Raw genomic sequence first — 18,482 nt, 5'->3', positions numbered from 1 at the left:
GATTCCTTACCTGTAAAGATGCCAAGGTGTCAGACTGGATTCGGAAACTTCAGAGATTTGTTACCAGCTGAGGACGCTGGACTCTGTCAGTGCTGGAAGTGAGGTCAGATGATGTCAGAGTCCATATAGCGCACCATCTGGTGCACCGACGTCTGTTAACATTTTTCTGCGCTTTTGATGCAGATCAGCAGCTGGTCTTCTGGGGAAAATCTTGTTGGTAATGTAATCCAATTTATAAAGCACGAACATATAACCCATTAACGTTTCAAGTCGCTGGGGAACGTCGGGGTGGTTAAGTGAGCTATTGCCCAGAGTCACATGATGCTAAGCTAGAGCCGATACTAGGGATTGAACCGTGATCCCTGTGCTCCAGGATCAGCTGCTCTGGCTGCTACACCACGTCTCTCCCACCTTTCATCCCAAATTAAATTGCAGTACCACCTTTAATCAAATTGCAGGTACTGTGATGGTCAAATGGCCATCACCATGCCATTTGTCTATGGTGTCTGGCCCTGACGACACTAAGTTGTGCTCTCTATGCCTCTGCATGAATCCCAGGGCCATTAAGGAGCATGAGGCCAAACTGTTTATGGCTCGAGCAAAGGACGATCAGTGTTGCTGAAATGGTCCCACTGCTCCTGGTCCTCTTCAGGGAAGCAAGGTTGCAAGCACAAGAAAAGACAAAGCTGCCTAGAGGTTGTTCTCCTCATAGTTCTCCCTCTCCAACAGACCCTCGTCCTTGGAGCTTTTCTCCATCCCTATGGAGGATCCTCTGCGCAGCCAACCTCCAGCCCCAATATCTGCATCTCTGTTGGTGCTAGCCCACCACTTATTGGTGCCTCGGGCAGATCTTGCAGCATTTCATAGCACCATGTATGCCATTTTCGCAAACTATCCACGTGCTTAGCGCCCTTTTAGGCCCAATGGAGCTGTAATGCTTCACGATCTTCATAGCCTTTGGGGCTGTCCCTGCAGAGCGGACACCATACTGCTTTGACCAGACACTTCACTTCATGCCGCTGCAACCGGCTCTGGATGGTGCAGAGGAGTCTGAAAGACTTGTAGAGCCTGTCTCAACAATCCCATTGCAGAACACTGGAATTCAAAGATTGTCCTCTGCAGGCGGGCTGGAGATCTCTCCAGAACTCGTAATGGATTATCCAGCAGGGCCACCTACACCAGAAGTTGTCTCAACCCACAAAATGTTGATCAAGGCTGCTGTGGTGCTGATTTCTGAAATTGAAAATCACAGAGGCGAAACAATGCCCTCTCGCAGGTTCTACTTTGGTGGCTTGAGCTGAGCCACTTCTGTTCAACAATACTCTGCTGTATCCAGTTCTAGCAGCATTGGAGAAACCCTCCTTTTAACCATCAGATAATCACCATGTGGCCCACAAGAATCGTTGCTGCTTCTGGTGACATACCCATCTTTTTGACAATCCCTTCAGACAGGGAATCAAAAAGGATGGAATCTTGGTAGAAGAACGTTTTCTCAGTAGGGAGCTTGGCCCGCAAATGGTCTGCTCGCCCCATGCTATGTGAGACATGGATGGCCAGAATGCTTTGTCACATCATTAAATCAGGCTTGGATACTGCCGATTAATTCGCCAGAGTGCTGGCCACCTCCTTCTTGATAAGATGACACGCTTGGCTTTGCACATACATTTTTTCTCTTCTGATTTCCAGGCTGATCTGCTTGCTCTCCATTATGACTGTTAGACTCTGGAAGTAAAACTGATTTTTGCACTGGAGAAGTTTAAAAACTGCAAAGCCACAATGTGATCCAGAGGCTTGCAACGTTGCCTGCTAAGGACTATAGAAGCTTTAGTCGCTTTGGAGGCTTCAAAAGAGGATTCTCCTTTTATCCCTACCAGTACCCATGTTGCTCCTGCAGCAAAAGCAGAACCTGCTCATTGGGTGGTACAGAGGCTGTAGCAAATCAAGAGTTCGAACATTTAGCCTGTAACCCTTCTCATCCACCTGCCCAGCACTACACTCTAAAGAAAAGTATCCCTAGTTCTCTTCCTACACCCCATGCAAGGCATTTTGTACTTGCTTGGCAGGCCATTACTTCGAAGCAGTTAGCCCTACAGATTCTACAAAATGTTTACTCGCTCACCATCCTACAAGTTCTTCCTACCCCAACTACCCCCTTTCCACCCCACCCTGACCATTTGACCATCCTGGTATCAAGGTTGTTATGCACGTTTCTTCCTGGTGCCTAAGGAGAATGACTGTCTCTGTCCTTTCCTGAATCTCGGAAGTCTTAACTGCTTCCTCGGATACTTATAAGGTCCCAAAAGCGAGACCTATTGGCTATGCCAATGCTTGTTTTTATTGCCTTATTCTTACCTTTGGTGGTTTGTTTCATTTTGGTACAGAATATTTTATTTCTGTTTCAGAGACTTTGGGGCAGATTTATGAAGGCCTTGCGCCGCCGGTGCGTCACTTTATTTGACGCAACGGCGGCGCAAACAATGCGCCCTATTTACAACGTGACGCATCTAGGAGAGGCGTCACGTTGTAAAGCCCTGCGCCATAAGGAGGCGTTCCTGCGCAGGGGGGGCGTTCCTGCGCAGGAACGCCTCCTAAAAGTGGCTGAGTGAAATCTATGAGATTTCACTCAGTCACTTTCAGGACAATGCTGCGTCAAAACCCTGCGCCTGCTTGAAGCAGGCGTAGGTCTTGACGCAGCATTGTGGAGATGGGGCACCCCCGAGCCTTGCTGGAGCTGTGTCACGCTTGCGACGCAGCTCCAGCAATGCGCCACCTTTACGGCACAGATGCGTCACGCATCTGTGACGTTTTTGCCCCATGGGAGAGGTGTGGCGCCGCGGCCAGGGCGACTGACGCTGGAATCTGGGGACCACGGTTCGATCCCCGGCTCCGGCGGCAGGTTAGCCCAGCACCATGTGACTCTGGGCAATAGCTCGCTTAATCTTCCCGACGGCCCCCAGCGCCTAGAGACCCTTACGGGTGATTGTGCGCTTTACAAATGTGGACTTTACATGGTGCGCCGCATTGTAAATGCGGCGCACCATGGGTGGCGGAGCAGCGGCGCAGGATGACTGGCGCATCCCTGGGGATGCGCCAGTCATCATAAATCTGCCCCTTTGTATTTAACTGCCTTTCGTATCTGCTGCGTTTTTCTTGATGCCATACCCTTAAAGGGGTCATCTTGTGTTGACAATACCACAGTTCTCACACCCCTCCCTTACATAGCAAACTATCACCCGGAATAAGCATTTCAGAATGTTCTGCTTGGGTTTTGAGACCTACTGTGACATCATTCAATAAAGAGCCGCTTGAAACCAACATGGCAGTAAGGCCAGCTTTTGACTGATTCAACATTGATTGATAGCCAATGCTCTACTAGAAAGACCTTGGAAAATCGAGATATCAGCTTCTTCAAGGATTTACTGTGGATGAAACTGCAGCATTCAGTGAATTAGTCTTTAAGATCAGGAGGGTCGTGTGGACAACTGAAGGATTCCCCACAAAATCAGAACTACCACTGAGATTAGGTGAATTTTATCAGTGAGTTCAGGCAGCTTCTTATGACTTGAGGCAGAGAACAAGCTGCAAACTGATATTGAGCACCTGCCCTTCCCATGATAGATGAGGGCAGTCTGGGAGGTGAGGCGTGCATCTTTCCTGTGAGCAATAAAGCAAGCGTGTCCTCATGTAAACTTAGGATATAGAATGTTTGCCTTTGAAGGAAGTGGACCAAACTGTGAGTCCAGAGGAAACTCTTTGGTGTGTGAGTTGTGCTCCACCTGGGAGGCAAGGCGAGTCAAGTTGTAAGGTGAGACCTGAAAGTGGAGCGGAACCTCCGGGGGGGAGGGGGGGGGTTGAGAATGTCCCAGTGTAAAGGAAGGTGTGCTCTTTTGGGGAATGAACCTAGTTTTCAGAAATCTGTCAGATTCGTGGATGTGAAATGCCATGTAGTCTTGATTTTTTGACAGGGGAGGGGAAAAAAGTCAAGCACAATTGATCTGTGGGAAACCCAAATAATACATTTATTGGTACCTTCGTCTTCCTTCTACAGGTGGCATTTTTGAACTGGCTGCACGATGGCAGTGTGCAAAGTAAAGAGATACTTCAAGCTGTAACTGGTCTGCAGGTGGCACATGAAATCCTGAACCGCCTGACTGGTCAAGATGAAATAGACAAATGCAAGGTGAAACTTTTTTTTTTCCTTCAAAAAAGGAAAAACAAGCATTCTTATTCTTTTCGCCAGTCTGCTTTCTGCCTTATTGAGCAAAGATGGGCGTTGATAGTCCTGGCTTCTGCTCTGCGATGCTTACTTCAACAAACCCAGCAAGTGGTGGTAGGCGCCTGAATCCCTCACCACTAGATAGCTCAATCACACTGGAATTTCAAGACTCCTACTTGGGGTATTTTAGGAAAATCTCTGACCACTTTTAACTGGAGATAAAGGGGACCCTTGGTTGATTATATAGAATGTGTTGTTGACCCCAAATCACAGTTTTCAGGCAGATCAGATGGAAAAGCCTAAGAGACTTTGACCCAGAGCAAGAGAGGTGGACAGAATAAGTAGAAAGGTCAATAAAGAGCAATATGGGAAACAGTGACAAAGTGACACTTGAGAAAATAACCTACCAAAGTAAGATAAAGAGGTAGGAAGCGTTGGGTGGTGGAAGTAAAAGGCAGTCAGGTGGAATCAATATTAGGCATTGTGGGCTTCTGAGAAAAACATTGGGTCCATGCACTTATTTTACAAATGAAATACTCAGGTGAGAGGAATAACATCTTCACTAAACAAATTACCGCATGAGGGTGGAAATTTCCCAAAGAAACCTTATGCAGTGAGACCCTAACACACAGGTCTTCAACCTGTGGAGACGCTTGTAAGTGCAGCAATGTTTATTTGCTGCATTTCCAGGCTATCTTCATTTACTCCGAAGCCCTCAGAGTGCCGTGGGGCCAGAGGCCAGTGAGTGTCCAGCTGGGGGCTCGACTGGGCAGTGTCTGGAGTCTTATTAGGACTCTAGCACTCCCGAGTTTTTCACAGGTTTTTAAAGACCATTTGCATACCTTTGGAAACTGATTACCGAGGCTTAGTTTCTTTTTCTTTTCCAGTACCCCATGGGCCCGACTCTGCCTATTCCTTACATATGTATTTTAAATTTACTGCTGTAGTGTGAAAATGCATTTCATGAAAAGGGATATAAAAAAGGGTTGCCAATATTAAAAATGCCAGCCATGTATGTTTAAAGAGCCTGCCAAGACCCTGCTTTGACACTAAATAGGGTCTTAAATAAAAAAGTATGTATTCATTTGTAATTTGACTTTTTGTCTGTCCCTATTTTTTTCAGTCATGAAACATTCAGGCAGCCCTAGCACACATTTAAAAGAGCTTTATATTTGCTTTTCGAAGTACGCAAAGATAAGTGCTGAAAATAGGGCTTTAGGTGACTGTTTATTTTTGTACCGTCTGCAACATCAAAATAATGAGCTGGCAACCCTAATCATAATACTGGAAGTTTGTTGCAGGATCAGCACATTACTTTTTCCTTCACCCTTGATTCCCTGATTAATTCCATAATAGCAATAGTTTAACTTATATTGAAAACCCTACGCCCGTCAATAACACGCTGATTAACTTCAAGTGTCTGGGAATTCGCCCTGCATTCAGACAACTTTCTCCTTATTCTTACCCTTCACTTTCACGCTCACCATGCACTCAGAGCACAGTTATGTTTTTAAAAAAAATATATATTTTTATTAACATTTTCCAAATGTACTCACATTACATTATGATACGCCGAGGTACAAATATGCAATTAGAAGACAAGCTACTTTCGTATGACAGGAACATTAGGGGTATGAGTCCATCTGACGTTACTGCAATGTGAGTTCGAGGGGGAACTGGGGGAGATAAACTGAGGACCTTGTGCGGGAAGGGGGGGGGAACGGAGACAGAGGCAGGGGAGTGAAATTGTGGGGGATGTCCGGATCGCATCAGCTACAGTCTGTTAGGGGAGTGTCACAGTGTTTACAGGGGCCATCCAATAGAAAGTGCCATCCGACACTACTGGAGGAACAGCGTGCACCAGTGTGCCCAGACTATTGCAGCCAATTTGGGGGCGGGGTGAAGATTACAGCGTGTGAGCCCTATTGTGGTGCTGGCGCTTCCGGGGCCGCAGGATCACTTTGGGAGGCGCCAGGGGTAGTGTGCGTGTGGGTCTGTTTAAACTGGTGGGACAACATGGTCCACTCCAACGATATGGAATGCTTGCGCTGGCCCCTTACTTTCTCCTCCCTCAGGGTTTCCTCCTCCACTTTCGCCCATTTCTGTACCGCTCCTACCCATGCCTCTAACGAGGGTCCCGATGCCGCTCGTCAGTGCATGGCGATGTTTCTTTTGGCTAAAAGCAGGGATAGAGCGACAAAGCGGACCTGTACTTTGTGCGTTTTTGGCCTACGAAATAGTCCCAGAGCAACCGCTTCCCATGAGTGTAGCTCTGCGAGGTCCGTGAATGTGCAAGTAGAGTCGAGTATGGTCTACCAGTATTGCTGTAAAACTGGGCAACTCCAGAACATGTGTTGGGAGTGCGCGTCTGGTGAAGCGCACAGTTACGGTTTACCGCATTTGCTACATAATCCATTGTCTTCTGCATAATTTGCAGATTAAAAAATGCAGCAACACATGTTACCTCACAGTGTAAGGCCCTTTCTAAAGGTTAACTGGTCACCTTTCTGTTGCTTATTGCTATATGTGGGTGTTAATATGGTACTTATGAGGGGAAATAAAGGCAGGACAATGTTAACAAGTGTAAAAATAGCAAAATAGTGCAGTAATGCTATAGCAAAATATCAAGCATAATTCGCTTTTGGTTGCTGCAGAATTTGGTCAACCATGCTGCATAATTTGGCCTTCTCCTGCGCATAATTCCAATGGCTCTGTTTATAGTGCTATGAGGTCCCAGCCTGTGGCAGAAAGCACTGTGAATATGTAAGTCATTATTTTAAAACAGTATTTACATACTCTAAGCTAGGCTGCTGCAATATGATGCCTTGATTGAGATAAAACAAGTTCTTACAAAAAATATTTTTTAGTAATAAGTAATCAAACTGTATCTAATGCAGACATTTTTGTACGTGTCTCCCCTATACCAGATCCCAGCTAATAACTCCTTTACATTACATCTTAAAAAGAATAGATCTTTGCCACCATAAAGCTTTAAGCAGATCCACTGGAATTATTCTGCAGACAAGGACAACATTATGCAGCAGGTTTGACTAAATTATGCAGCAAAAAAAAGGTAAATTATGCAGCACAATGCGCCACATTTTGTGGTTAGCATTACTTCATTATTTTGTCATTTTAACTCACGGTAACGCTGTCAGGGGAAACATTTCACCTCATTAGTACCAATGTAGCACTCAAATACAGCAGTAAGCAACTACAAGATTACCAGTCAATCTTTGCAAAGGGCCTTCCACTGCTCCGGAACACTTTGTCACCCTTCAAGAAACTTTTGTTCCGTTTGAGCTAGAATCAAGTTTTTTTTGTTGCAATCCGCAGATTATGTAGCAAATGCAGTAAACTGAATATTATGAGGAAAACGCTACCTCTGAGAAACTCCTAATTCCATAGTTTATTTTTTAACTTTCTGCACTACCACCACACACTTTGATTTCAGGCAGAAGCATCTCAAAGTCAGTATTAACCATTCTGGGGCTGTTTGTTTGTGAAAGCTGAGTCCATGGGGTGGCAGGTAGAAAGCCTGTAGGGTTGCATTCAGATGCAGCGCCCTAATCCTCTCGATCCTTGAGGCCTCACAGTAATAGTCTAGGAGACGGAGGAAAGAAGCGAGATGCATAGACCTTGTCAAAGAGAAGGCCCAGAATAGGGAGCACTGTAAGCGGACTCATTTTTATGTTTACAAATGGCCAGAGACCGCTTCTTCAGAGAGATACCCCAAAGAAGTGGACAATATAAGTGTTTTTTTTTTTTAAAAGGACCATTCATTAGTGAAGCTGGCACTACTGCCAAGTGTGTAAGTGGCCACTGCTGGTTATCATAAAGGAGCAGATGCAGCAGGACTGGGGCCCAGGGATATGGGGGGCCCACTGCATCACACTTATGACTATGTACCTTTTTTTTTTTTTTAAAAAGGGGGAATCGGAGCTTATTGTCCTTTCAAGCATTAGGACTGAGGTGATGATGCATCATGGTGGGGAAGAGGTTAAAGAGGCAGAGGAAATAGCCTGCTACTCAGGACTGCAGTTATCATTAGTGCAGCAGGTACAGTTGCATTGGGGTCAAAGAGTGTGAGGGGCTCACAACACCCCAATTATGGGGAGCAATTTGTTTGGGATATCTGCTTTTGGATGATGCATTTGCTGTTTTATAAGTCTCATATTTGGTGCAGTTCATAAGCTATAGAAAAAGTATTCCTGAAATCATCTCATAAGCCCTGCTCCCTGCACGCAGCCATGTCCCTCCCGCTCCCTGAATCCTTGCCATAAAGTTTTAGAAGGGGGCCGACCTCAAAAAAATGTTGCTTTGGGGGGGCCTTGTGGGGGGGGGGGGGGGGCTCAGAGTAAAAACGTTTCAAGACCTCTGCCCTAACATGTACAGTCTGGAAGAGAGGGAGTAGAAAATAGTAATTCAGACACTTAAAATTCCATATTGTGTATTTGAGGTGAAGTAGCCTTTCTAACAGAAGTGCTGTTCGAAGCTTTAAAGTGTGACGCAGAAGAATTGCCATCTAGGTGGTTGCTTTAAGAAGAGTTGATGGAATATAGTGGTTGAATAGTGGCATGCAGATCAAGTGCAATTGGCATACTGTTAATTACATATTTAAAGAGAATGAAATGTGGTTAAGGTCAGGTTTTTCCCCCATCGTTCAGAACTCTCTAGACCAAGAGCAAATTACTGTGAAGTGTGTGGTAATTGTCTGTCCAGACTACTGAAGCACTTAAAAGCTGTTACCAGTGGAGAAAGAGAAAAGGTCACATTTTTCATTGCCCTCTCTGCCCTGCAGTTAGGTGCATCAATCAATTTTCAAGAAGTCATTTTACAGCAAGACAGGCCTTTTGTAATTTGTTTTATTAAAAAATTTTTTTTTTTTACTGCGAGTCTACAATCATGGATTCACGTTCCTCAATTGAGGGGCTAAAAGAGAAGTATAACTCCTCCTTGTCTTGGGGACAGGTTCGTCAATTGGGGTGGACAGTCAGGTCGCTTTGACGCAGATCCGGCGCATTTTGAAGCATTGCTCTCCTGTTTGAACACGTTTTTATTATTACAAATGACTTCTCTTCAGTAATGCTCTTTCTAGTGGGTCCTCTGTCTAGCCATAGATTCATCACCAGGCGCAAGACTGAAGCTGGGAATCTTTTCATTGGCAGTGCTGCCGCATGCCAATAAAATGCCAATAAGATTTAGTGATTCTTTCTGGCACCAGGGAGGTATTCTAAGGTGAGTAGTCCGTAGCTACTCCATCCGAATCAGCCTGACTGATTTAGTCTTAGTGGATGTAGCAGTGCCCCCCCCCCCGTAAGTCTTCCTTAATGCAAACTGATTCTTCGCTCCGAAAAACTATGCGAGGCCATGCAATGGTGCAAGCTCCTGGCCCCAACCAGATGCCTACCAACGCTCCTGATAGATCTGCCTGGTGACTAGTAGAAAGTTAAGGCCGGGCCCTGCATAGACACTCAAAGTGAGGCATGTGCAGTAAGACGGGACTGGCAGTGAGTGGGTTCTCAGGCGCTCTGTTACATGACAGGAAGGCATAGCTGCCAAGGTTTCAGATTGCTTATGTGTGACATTTCCATAAATTCAGTGTAATTATGAGTGACATTCAACGACTATGAGTGGCAGTTTCTCGAGATCAAAATCAGGCAATGAGGAAGGGGGAAATATAAGAAATTACACTCATTTGAGCAACGAAAAACTGTTAAAAGATCTTAAACTGCTGCATAGCACCTGGGAACTAAGGACACTGCAGGATGGATGAGTGTGTGTGCCAACCTTGCAAGACCCATCACATTAGTTTCCTTTTTCTTTTCACACACTTTTATTAGTAATGTGACTTGACTAGTAGCGCCACCTCTCAGTCCTGCACAAAATCATACTCCTAACCATTCATATCTGGTGTTTGACATCATGACGAATGAACCAGCTACGTGTGTGCAGCACATAAATTAGTGTGACAAACAATTTATCAAAAACAAGTGTGCATCGATATCCTTACACAAACACAGGGAATCTGATGGTCAAGAGGAAAAAGCAGTAAAAAGGATAAAAGAGGAGATGCAACCACCAATATAGTGCTTTTCTGACAAGCAGTGTTAAATCCAATATAGTATCTTCTAGTACATAACCTATTTCACAATCTGGGAAGTGGCTGTTTGATTTCCATCAACTGCCCTTCGTGGCCAGTGTCATCATCTGGAATTCCAGCTTCCCTTATCACAGCACCCCATTCAGACATGAGGTGACTCTGTGATCAAAGCATATCTTACAGAAAGCCAGAAACCACTAGGTTAATAGTATGTACCAGAAAGCCTACGGCCAGGAAAAGTGCAGTGCAAAATTAGTGAAAATATAAAAAGGATATGGTGGCAAACAGTTAATTTTATTAGAGCTTGCTTCCAAACCTATTAAAAAATGCAGGAGCGGCTGTCAACAAATATGCCGCTGATGTTGGTCAACTAGTTTCAGCCAACTTGGGCAATTAGCCCTGGCTTTCTTCAGGACCGTCTCAAATGTTAAGCTACTGTAAATGGTGACAATAAAATCAAAAGTCGTACACCGTGTGAACATACCTCCATACAGGAAGGGTGAGTTCCACTCCTAAAAGGGAGAATAACACAGTGAAAACCATAATTTAGTAATAAACAGAAAACAATACACACAGCAAGTTGCATTCTTCTATCCTCTTCTACAAATCCTAGGACAGTTACACTCACCTGTCCCATATGAGGTATTGACCTCACCTGGTGCAAACTCAGGTTTTAGGAGACCCCGCCCTATGAAGAAAAACAGTGAAAACTGCTTTCATTAGGGGTCTCTACATCCGCAAAAGCAGAACATTCTTATTACCCAGTCGATAGTTAAAAATACACTTTTGGTGTTAAGAGTGAGCCTACATGGCAATAACCAAGGCCCCATACAGCTCACATCCTCTGCAGAACACAAACAGGAACCAGAAACGCTCCTAGTGCCAGAACTGATAGTAAAAGATACACTCTCCTATTACAGATGAGCGTTTTTGGCGTCTAACACCGAACGTCCTTGATAACCAAAAAACCGACCTAGAGCGAATACAGAGAGCACTTACCTCTCCGTCGGTGCCTCGGTCCCGTCCCGAGTACGTGGGAGGTACGGAGGTCCCGCGGCGAGCCGTCTTAACAACGTGGCGTCCTCTCACACTTCCGTGTCAGGTGACCCTGGCTCCGCCCCACATCTGGGTCATGCGCATAGCCAAAAGAGAACAGAATGACCTCATTGCTGAGTATTCTGTAGTTTTAGACTTAATTTGCGTGGCCTCGGCATTGCCATGTAGGCTCACTCCTAACACCCAAAGTGTCTTTTTAACTATCGACTGGGTAATAGGAATAGCCATGCGCTGCTCGATATACAACATGCAGCTAAGGAGAGGGTTTTGTATTCTCTCATTGTTCTCCTGATAGTTAGGAGATCATTATGAGCATTTAATGAAGCATGTGTGCATTTGCACAAGTATAGACCGCCCCTTTTTGGCTATTATTAGCGTGTAACAGAGCATTAGTTTCCTACATAACTAGTCCTACTGTACTAAGAGGTAGCAGGGGTTCTCTGGTAGACCCTGATATATCCGGAGGACTTGGGCATTGTGATTTCTTCTACTTTTAATAATACTTCCGTAGACCTCTGGATGCCACTAGAGGGCACTTGGATGAAGCTTGAATAGGAAAGTAACCATTGGGCATAAAGTCCTTGAGCTCTGGCTAAATTTCATGTTCAGCTTTTGTGGATGTAGAGACCCCTAATGAAAGAAGTTTTCACTGTTTTTCTTCATAGGGCAGGGTCTCCTAAAACCTGAGTTTGCACCAGGTGAGGTGAGGCCAATACCTCATATGGGACAGGTGAGTGTAACTGTCCTAGGATTTGTAGAAGAGGATAGAAGAATGCAACTTGCTGTGTGTATTGTTTATTACTAAATTATGGTTTTCACTGTGTTATTCTCCCTTTTAGGAGTGGAACTCACCCTTCCTGTATGGAGGTATTTTGTATGTTCACACTGTGTACGACTTTTGATTTTATTGTCACCAATTGCAGTAGCTTAACATTTGAGACGGTCCTGAAGAAAGCCAGGGCTAATTGCCCAAGTTGGCTGAAACTAGTTGACCAACATCAGTGGCATATTTGTTGACAGCCGCTCCTGCATTTTTTTAATAGGTTTGGAAGCAAACTCTAATAAAATTAACTGTTTGCCGCCATATCCTTTTTATATTTTCACTAATTTTGCACTGCACTTTTCCTGGCTGTGGTACTTAGGACTGTAGGCTTTCTGGTACATACTATTAACCTAGTGGTTTCTGGCTTTCTGTAAGATATGCTTTGATCACAGTCACCTCCTGTCTGAATGGGGTGCTGTGATAAGAGAAGCTGGAATTCCAGATGATGACACTGGCCATGAAGGGCAGTTGATGGAAATCCAACAGCCACTTCCCAGGTTGTGAAATAGGTTATGTACTAGAATATACTATATTGGATTTAACACTGCTTGTCAGAAAAGCACTATATTGGTGGTTGCATCTCCTCTTTTATCCTTTTTCTGCTTTTTCCTCTTGACCATGAGATTCCCCGTGTTTGTGTAATAATTAGGTTTGGGGCTTGAATCTGATATAGGTCGGTAAATATGTTCCCTTGGACCCTCTTCCCTTGTGGAATTTAGTTGTGCATCCATATCCTAACAAGCATTAATAATACATTGGTTTCGCCTATGTGATTAATTATAAGCTGTTTTTGTTATAAGTTGTAGCTTGGTATTGCACAACTGCTCACTAAGCTACAACTTATGACAAAAAACAACTTATTATTAGTGTAGAAATGCTATCTTCTCTCAGTTAAAAAAAAATACTTTTCTCCAGCTTGGTCTTCTTGCCCCTCACCCCTGTGAGACCTGGGGTGATGATTACTCCTTCCCACACTTTCCCCACCAGCTGCATCTGGACCTTCAAGCTGTAACTTAGACATTTTGTTTGTAAATCATAATCTGTATACTCGGGGATCCGGTTTCAGCGTGGTAAAATGGCTCAATGAGAGAAGGCGCTCGCAAACATCACCGGGTCAGGCCTCCCTTACGTACTTTCCTCCTCACGAGGTAGAATTGAGGCTCACAAAGGTATGAAGTAGTAGATAAAAAAAGAGAAGGTATTATTATCGGGGACTCCAATGTCAAACTATAAACCACCTTTATCGTTAGTCAGTAAACCAAACGGCCTATTTCTTAGCAACTCACTGTCACCTACGCTAAGAGGAACGAACACCGAGAGGCACAGCATACTGCCTGATCACGCGCAGGCAGCCATTTGCAATTGTGTCATTTTAAAATGCAGGCTGGTACTTAGTTGGGCCGGAGGATGGTGGCGCTCCATTAACTGCAGGCCATTCATACCCAGTGTGTGCAAGGCAGGCTCAGGCCTTGAGCCACCGCGGGCCGCACCAATTCGGATCTGTCGCCCTGGCCCGCCTCAAGTGAAAGTTGTCCGTCCAGGCTCTTCAGGGAGAGTGCTGAGCGGAGCCGTCCAATGACAGAATGTCCTGGTGATATCTGCAACCCTGGTCATCACTGCCTCCTCTCCAATTGCATTTGGCGGGGGGAGTAATTAACAGCCAGGACTAAATATTCACCACTGCCCGCATACCAGTAGCTGCAAGCCGCCTTCAGTTCTATAACAGTTGAAACGCCTTGCTCCCGCAGCAGGATGTGACGTCCCTCGCAGCGCCAGCATTAACATAACCTGACTGAGCCCCGATGATGTCAGGCGCCGCGCCGCAAGGCATCACAAGAATGATACAAATGTAGCACTAAGCAGGGATTGTGAGCCTGCCAGCAGCCGTAGCCTTAGCCCAAGCCTGGAGCAGCGCGCGCACACTCAGGGGCTGTGCACTGCAGCCCTGCCACACTTACCAGTTGGGCAGCACTTCGGTGAGTGTCACAGCTTAAAGTCAGAGACTATGCATATGTGTGACAATGCATTTCAGTGCGGTAATGCGGAGTACCACACTGGAATGCGTGATACTTGGCTGGACTGCGAAGGGAGGCGGAGGGTTTCAGGTGGTTACTGAGCGCCTTCCATAGAACAGGTCAAAGTAGCTAACGGGAGGGGGGTGGGTGGGTTATAAGAGCGCAGGGTAAGGGTAGTGAGATGAAGTGGATACTTCGGAAGTACACATACACTCAGTGGGGTCCTTGCTACGCCACTGCATACAGTAGAGAAAGCCAGCATACTCCAGCAGAAGGCTGGCTCTAAACTAAGGGAATTACTCCTCTTCAGACAAAAAGTGGTAAATGTATGTATGATGATAGTACCCTCTTCCAACAGCAGCGGTACCCGAATTCAGTAAAGTCTCGGACAGACAAGTATTCCTAATAGGAGAGCAAATAGACTGGAGGGCAGGGATGCATTGAAGAGAGGCGCAGTGGCGCTTGCTCGGTTATGAATATCCGTATAAATGAGTGCCTTTGATTGCACACCAGCTGTGTTTAATTTAGTTTATCGAGCCTCTATTGTGCAGAGCTTCTGATTGTATTCTGACCAGGCCCGGTTCTAGCGGGTGGGCCGGGTGGGCCCGGCCCACCCAAAGATGAGCCTGGCCCACCCAAACAGGAGCCTTGGCCCTCGCAGTGAGGGCTTGAAGGCAGGCGTGCAACGCACAGGTCGTGTGTGTCAGCCCGGGGAGACAGCTTCCCGGGCGCGCGCACACACACACACAGACAGTTTAAGATTATCGCAGCCGCACCAAAGTACTTAACAAGTCTTTAAAAGACCGTTAACTAGGCTTTGTTTACTTTTTCACCCCTTCATCTCTGCATGGTGAAAGGGGACAAATCCTTTCTTTGACAACGGTAACCTTTGGTAACCTTTGCCTCCTGTCCTGCTGCTTTGATATTTCTTTTTCTATGCTGCGCAGGGGAAAAGTGGTCTGTTTATTCCTAGTCACCCCCTGACCCCAGCAGCTGCTTATCACATAAGGCTGTGACACAAAGTATGACTAATGGAGTAGGTAAGAGAATGTGTTACAAAAAAAATTTATTTTTAAAATCTGCACAGGCCCAGCAGGACACATACTTGTATGTGCTTCATTTAAACAGTTTTTATCATTTCATCATAGCCGATGCTGGTCAACAATAAAACAATACAAAATGGCAATGCCCAGATAAAGTTGGTGATTAATGATCCTGCTTTAGAGCAATCGTTTGTCTGTTAGTATTTTTTAAATGCAGACGCACTGTATTTTATGTGGGTAGCTCAGTGGGTTACTGCCTTTGTCACAGAGATCCTTGTGTTACTTCAGAAGTTACAATCCTAACAAAAGGCAGTGAACAATGAACTGCCACCAAAGAGCTGCAAACAAACATGAATGGTATAATTAGAACTTCGCTTTTTTTGTTTTGTGATATAGTTAGAACTTCCCTAGTCTTTTCATTATTCTAATGTTGCTAAAATGAGTATGTTTGGGCAGATATACATTTTTATCAGTAAAGCTGACCCCCCATGGAATACTCTTTAAATCCTAAGGTTGTGTTTCCCCAGACCAAACCCTCTTAAAATATACTACCCACCAGAATGGATGACTTATGATTCCTACACCTTGTAATCCTCATTGGCTTATGTGACATTCCCTGTAGACTGATTTACATACTTGCATGATTCATTGTCTCTGTAAGTGTGTGTGTGGTGTAAAGTACTGACACACACTACATTGATATGAGCAGCGTTATACAACAAATTAAATGCATATGAGAGAGGGGATACGTAAACATGAGGGGCGTTGGTGGAGGGTGCCAGTGAGGGAATCCGAGGAGGAGGTAGTGGGAGGGGCTATGGAGCGATGAGGGGCACTGTTGGAGGATGACAGTGAGGGAATCCGAGGAAGAGGTCATGGGGTGGAGGGGGAAGCTAGGGAGAGATGAGGGGCACTGGTAGAGGGTGGTAGTGAGGGAGTCTAAGGAGGAGGTCATGAGGGGGATGGGCTACAGAGAGATGAGGGTGGCAGTGAGGGAATCCGAAGAGGAGGTCATGGGGTGGAGGGGGAGCTAGGGAGAGATGAGGGGCACCGGTGGATGGTGGTATTGAGGGAGTCTGATGAGGAGGTCATGAGGGGGAGGGGCTACAGAGAGACGAGGGGCACTGGGGGAGGGTGGCAGTGAGGGAATCCGAGGAGGTCATAAAGGGGAGGGGCTATGGGGAGATGAGGGGCACTTGTGGCGTGTGGCAGTGAGGGAATCCGAGGAAGAGGTCAATAGGGGGGGCATGGATGGATGAGGTACACTGTTGGAAGGTGGTAGTAAAGGTATTTATGGAAAAAGAGGTTTTTGGTGCAGCGCCAAAAAAGACTTTTGCATCAGCGCTGAAGCCGGCCCTGTCATGGCCTTTCTGTTTTTGTTTATTTAATTAGCAGTCGGGCCATAAGGGCCACTGTGGAACATACTTTAAAGTGCGTGCTAATTATATTTATTGCTCTATTCAATGTTTTAAGTATGAAGGTGATTTTACTAATGTTTTTACCGGGAGATGGTGCCTGACATGGGGCGGGGCCCAAGGTCATCTGTGAGATAAGGTGCACTGGAGAGGAATAGTGGCTAATCAAGCTTGTAAGGGAGTGCGTTGAAGAGTCCGTGGAGGTAGTAATGAAGAGGGATTCTCCCTGAAGGCTCACACAGAGGGAGCCCGAGAAGTGTCACTTGCCTGATACTCCCACCTCAGAAACCTCCTCTTCCCATCAAAGGAACATTACATAGAAAAAACACTTTTTTTGAGTGATAACATTAAAAAGAGATTTGGAAAAGAGTGAGTTTTACTGGGCCTTGTAAGACTAAGAAGAGGTAAAGGAGGGCCCTGAAGCAGGCCTGCCTAGACATATATGCGACAAATCGGGCCCACAGTGGCCCACCCAAATGCGTCCTTGGCCCACCCAATTAAAAATTCCTGGAGCCGGGCCTGATTCTGACGCTCTTTTCCTCGAACAATTATATTTTTGGGAATACTTTGTTGTAATGTGGTGCCCTTTGTGGCAGTTTGTGATTGTAGTTGCTTGCCGTGGCTCAATGGAGCACCGGTGAGCCTATTGAAGCCTCCATCTGTCTCTGCCCCGCAGCCAAGTTTCACATACTTATAAATGCCGAGTTCACTGCAAGGCTCTGGAAAAATGCGATTTTCACAGATATTTGGGGACTGGAGTTCGAATAGTAGTAAATCGTCCTCACATCGAATATATGGGTATGTTTCTATGCCTCGCTCCCAAGTTCCAGAAGAGGCATAGAAGGGAATGGTTAGCCTACCGATCTTACGCAGGGACACTTTGCTTCGCATTACCTTGGTCAGTGTACATGAATTGCCCAGTAAAATGTGTTTTTTTGTCTTATAGAAGGAATGCATTGCATCAATTGCTGATTACGTCTCGAAGCATCCCCGAGCTACTCCGCAAGAACTGAACAAAGTCGTGGAACAGAACGTCGTCCTGTTTGCTGCCAAGATACAGGCTTCCACTTAACACGCCCCGGTATGGACAGAGCAGCAAGGAGCGCTATGCCACCACTTCATTTATCTACGCGGTCTCACTGTCCAGAACCAAAGCGTTCGCCTTTGTTTCATGCACTGCCCGCTATCAGAAATCTGTCTCGCCCGGGAAAAGTTTGGGCAAAACCAGTCACGTCTTTAATTGTATAAACTATTTCCAGTTGTAATGCGAGCAGAAAAAAAACAAATAAATAATGTAAAATGTATCCATTTCGTTATAGCCTGCGCCTGATTGTGTGCAGCACAGCACATTGGGCAGAATATTTTACTTGCAACGGCTGTGTTTTCAATGATTGCATTCCCCCAGACCCTCTTTAATACAAGTGTGAGAAGAGTTACTCCTCTGTTGTCAATAATGTGTTGAGCGGAATGGGCAGATTCGTGCTATGATAAGCGCACAGATATTGAGGGGTTCGGTTAGTCGAAGTAAGATCACAAGAAAGGCTTAGGTTTGAGGAAGAGGAGGGGATTCCGAATAGTTGAGAAACTGGCCGTGCAAATCATTCTCCCCAATCTATTTTTCCCTCTCCATGGGGAGGTGCCAGAAGCCTGGATGTGTGCTTCCGGTTGTTGTACTCTGCAAGGACAGGACACCACTTTTCTGCATTTGTTTCGGTTTCAAGAAAATGTCCTTGAATCCCCAAAAAATGATATGTGTTTTAGCAATTTTTTTTAGGCTAAGCCTATCGGACAGCACAAGCTGTCTGGTTGCC

The 18,482-nt window shown here is 45.6% G+C and overlaps 1 long non-coding RNA gene across 1 annotated transcript in view; it reads left to right on the top strand.

The window, feature by feature from the left end:
• The window catches only part of LOC144781875 (uncharacterized), a 43,485-nt gene extending 25,510 nt beyond the window's left edge, over positions 1 to 17,975 (top strand). Inside the window, exons 2-3 of the long non-coding RNA XR_013601079.1 lie at positions 4,049 to 4,180; positions 17,618 to 17,975. This is a non-coding gene — a long non-coding RNA (uncharacterized LOC144781875). The remainder of the gene's footprint in view (positions 1 to 4,048; positions 4,181 to 17,617) is intronic.
• The last annotated feature ends 507 nt before the right edge of the window (positions 17,976 to 18,482 follow it).

This window comes from Lissotriton helveticus, chromosome 9 (genome assembly GCF_964261635.1).
Source record: "Lissotriton helveticus chromosome 9, aLisHel1.1, whole genome shotgun sequence".
NCBI classification, from domain to species: domain Eukaryota; kingdom Metazoa; phylum Chordata; class Amphibia; order Caudata; family Salamandridae; genus Lissotriton; species Lissotriton helveticus.
The sequence above is the reverse complement of the archived record's forward strand: the minus strand, read 5'-3'. Positions and strand labels throughout refer to the sequence as shown.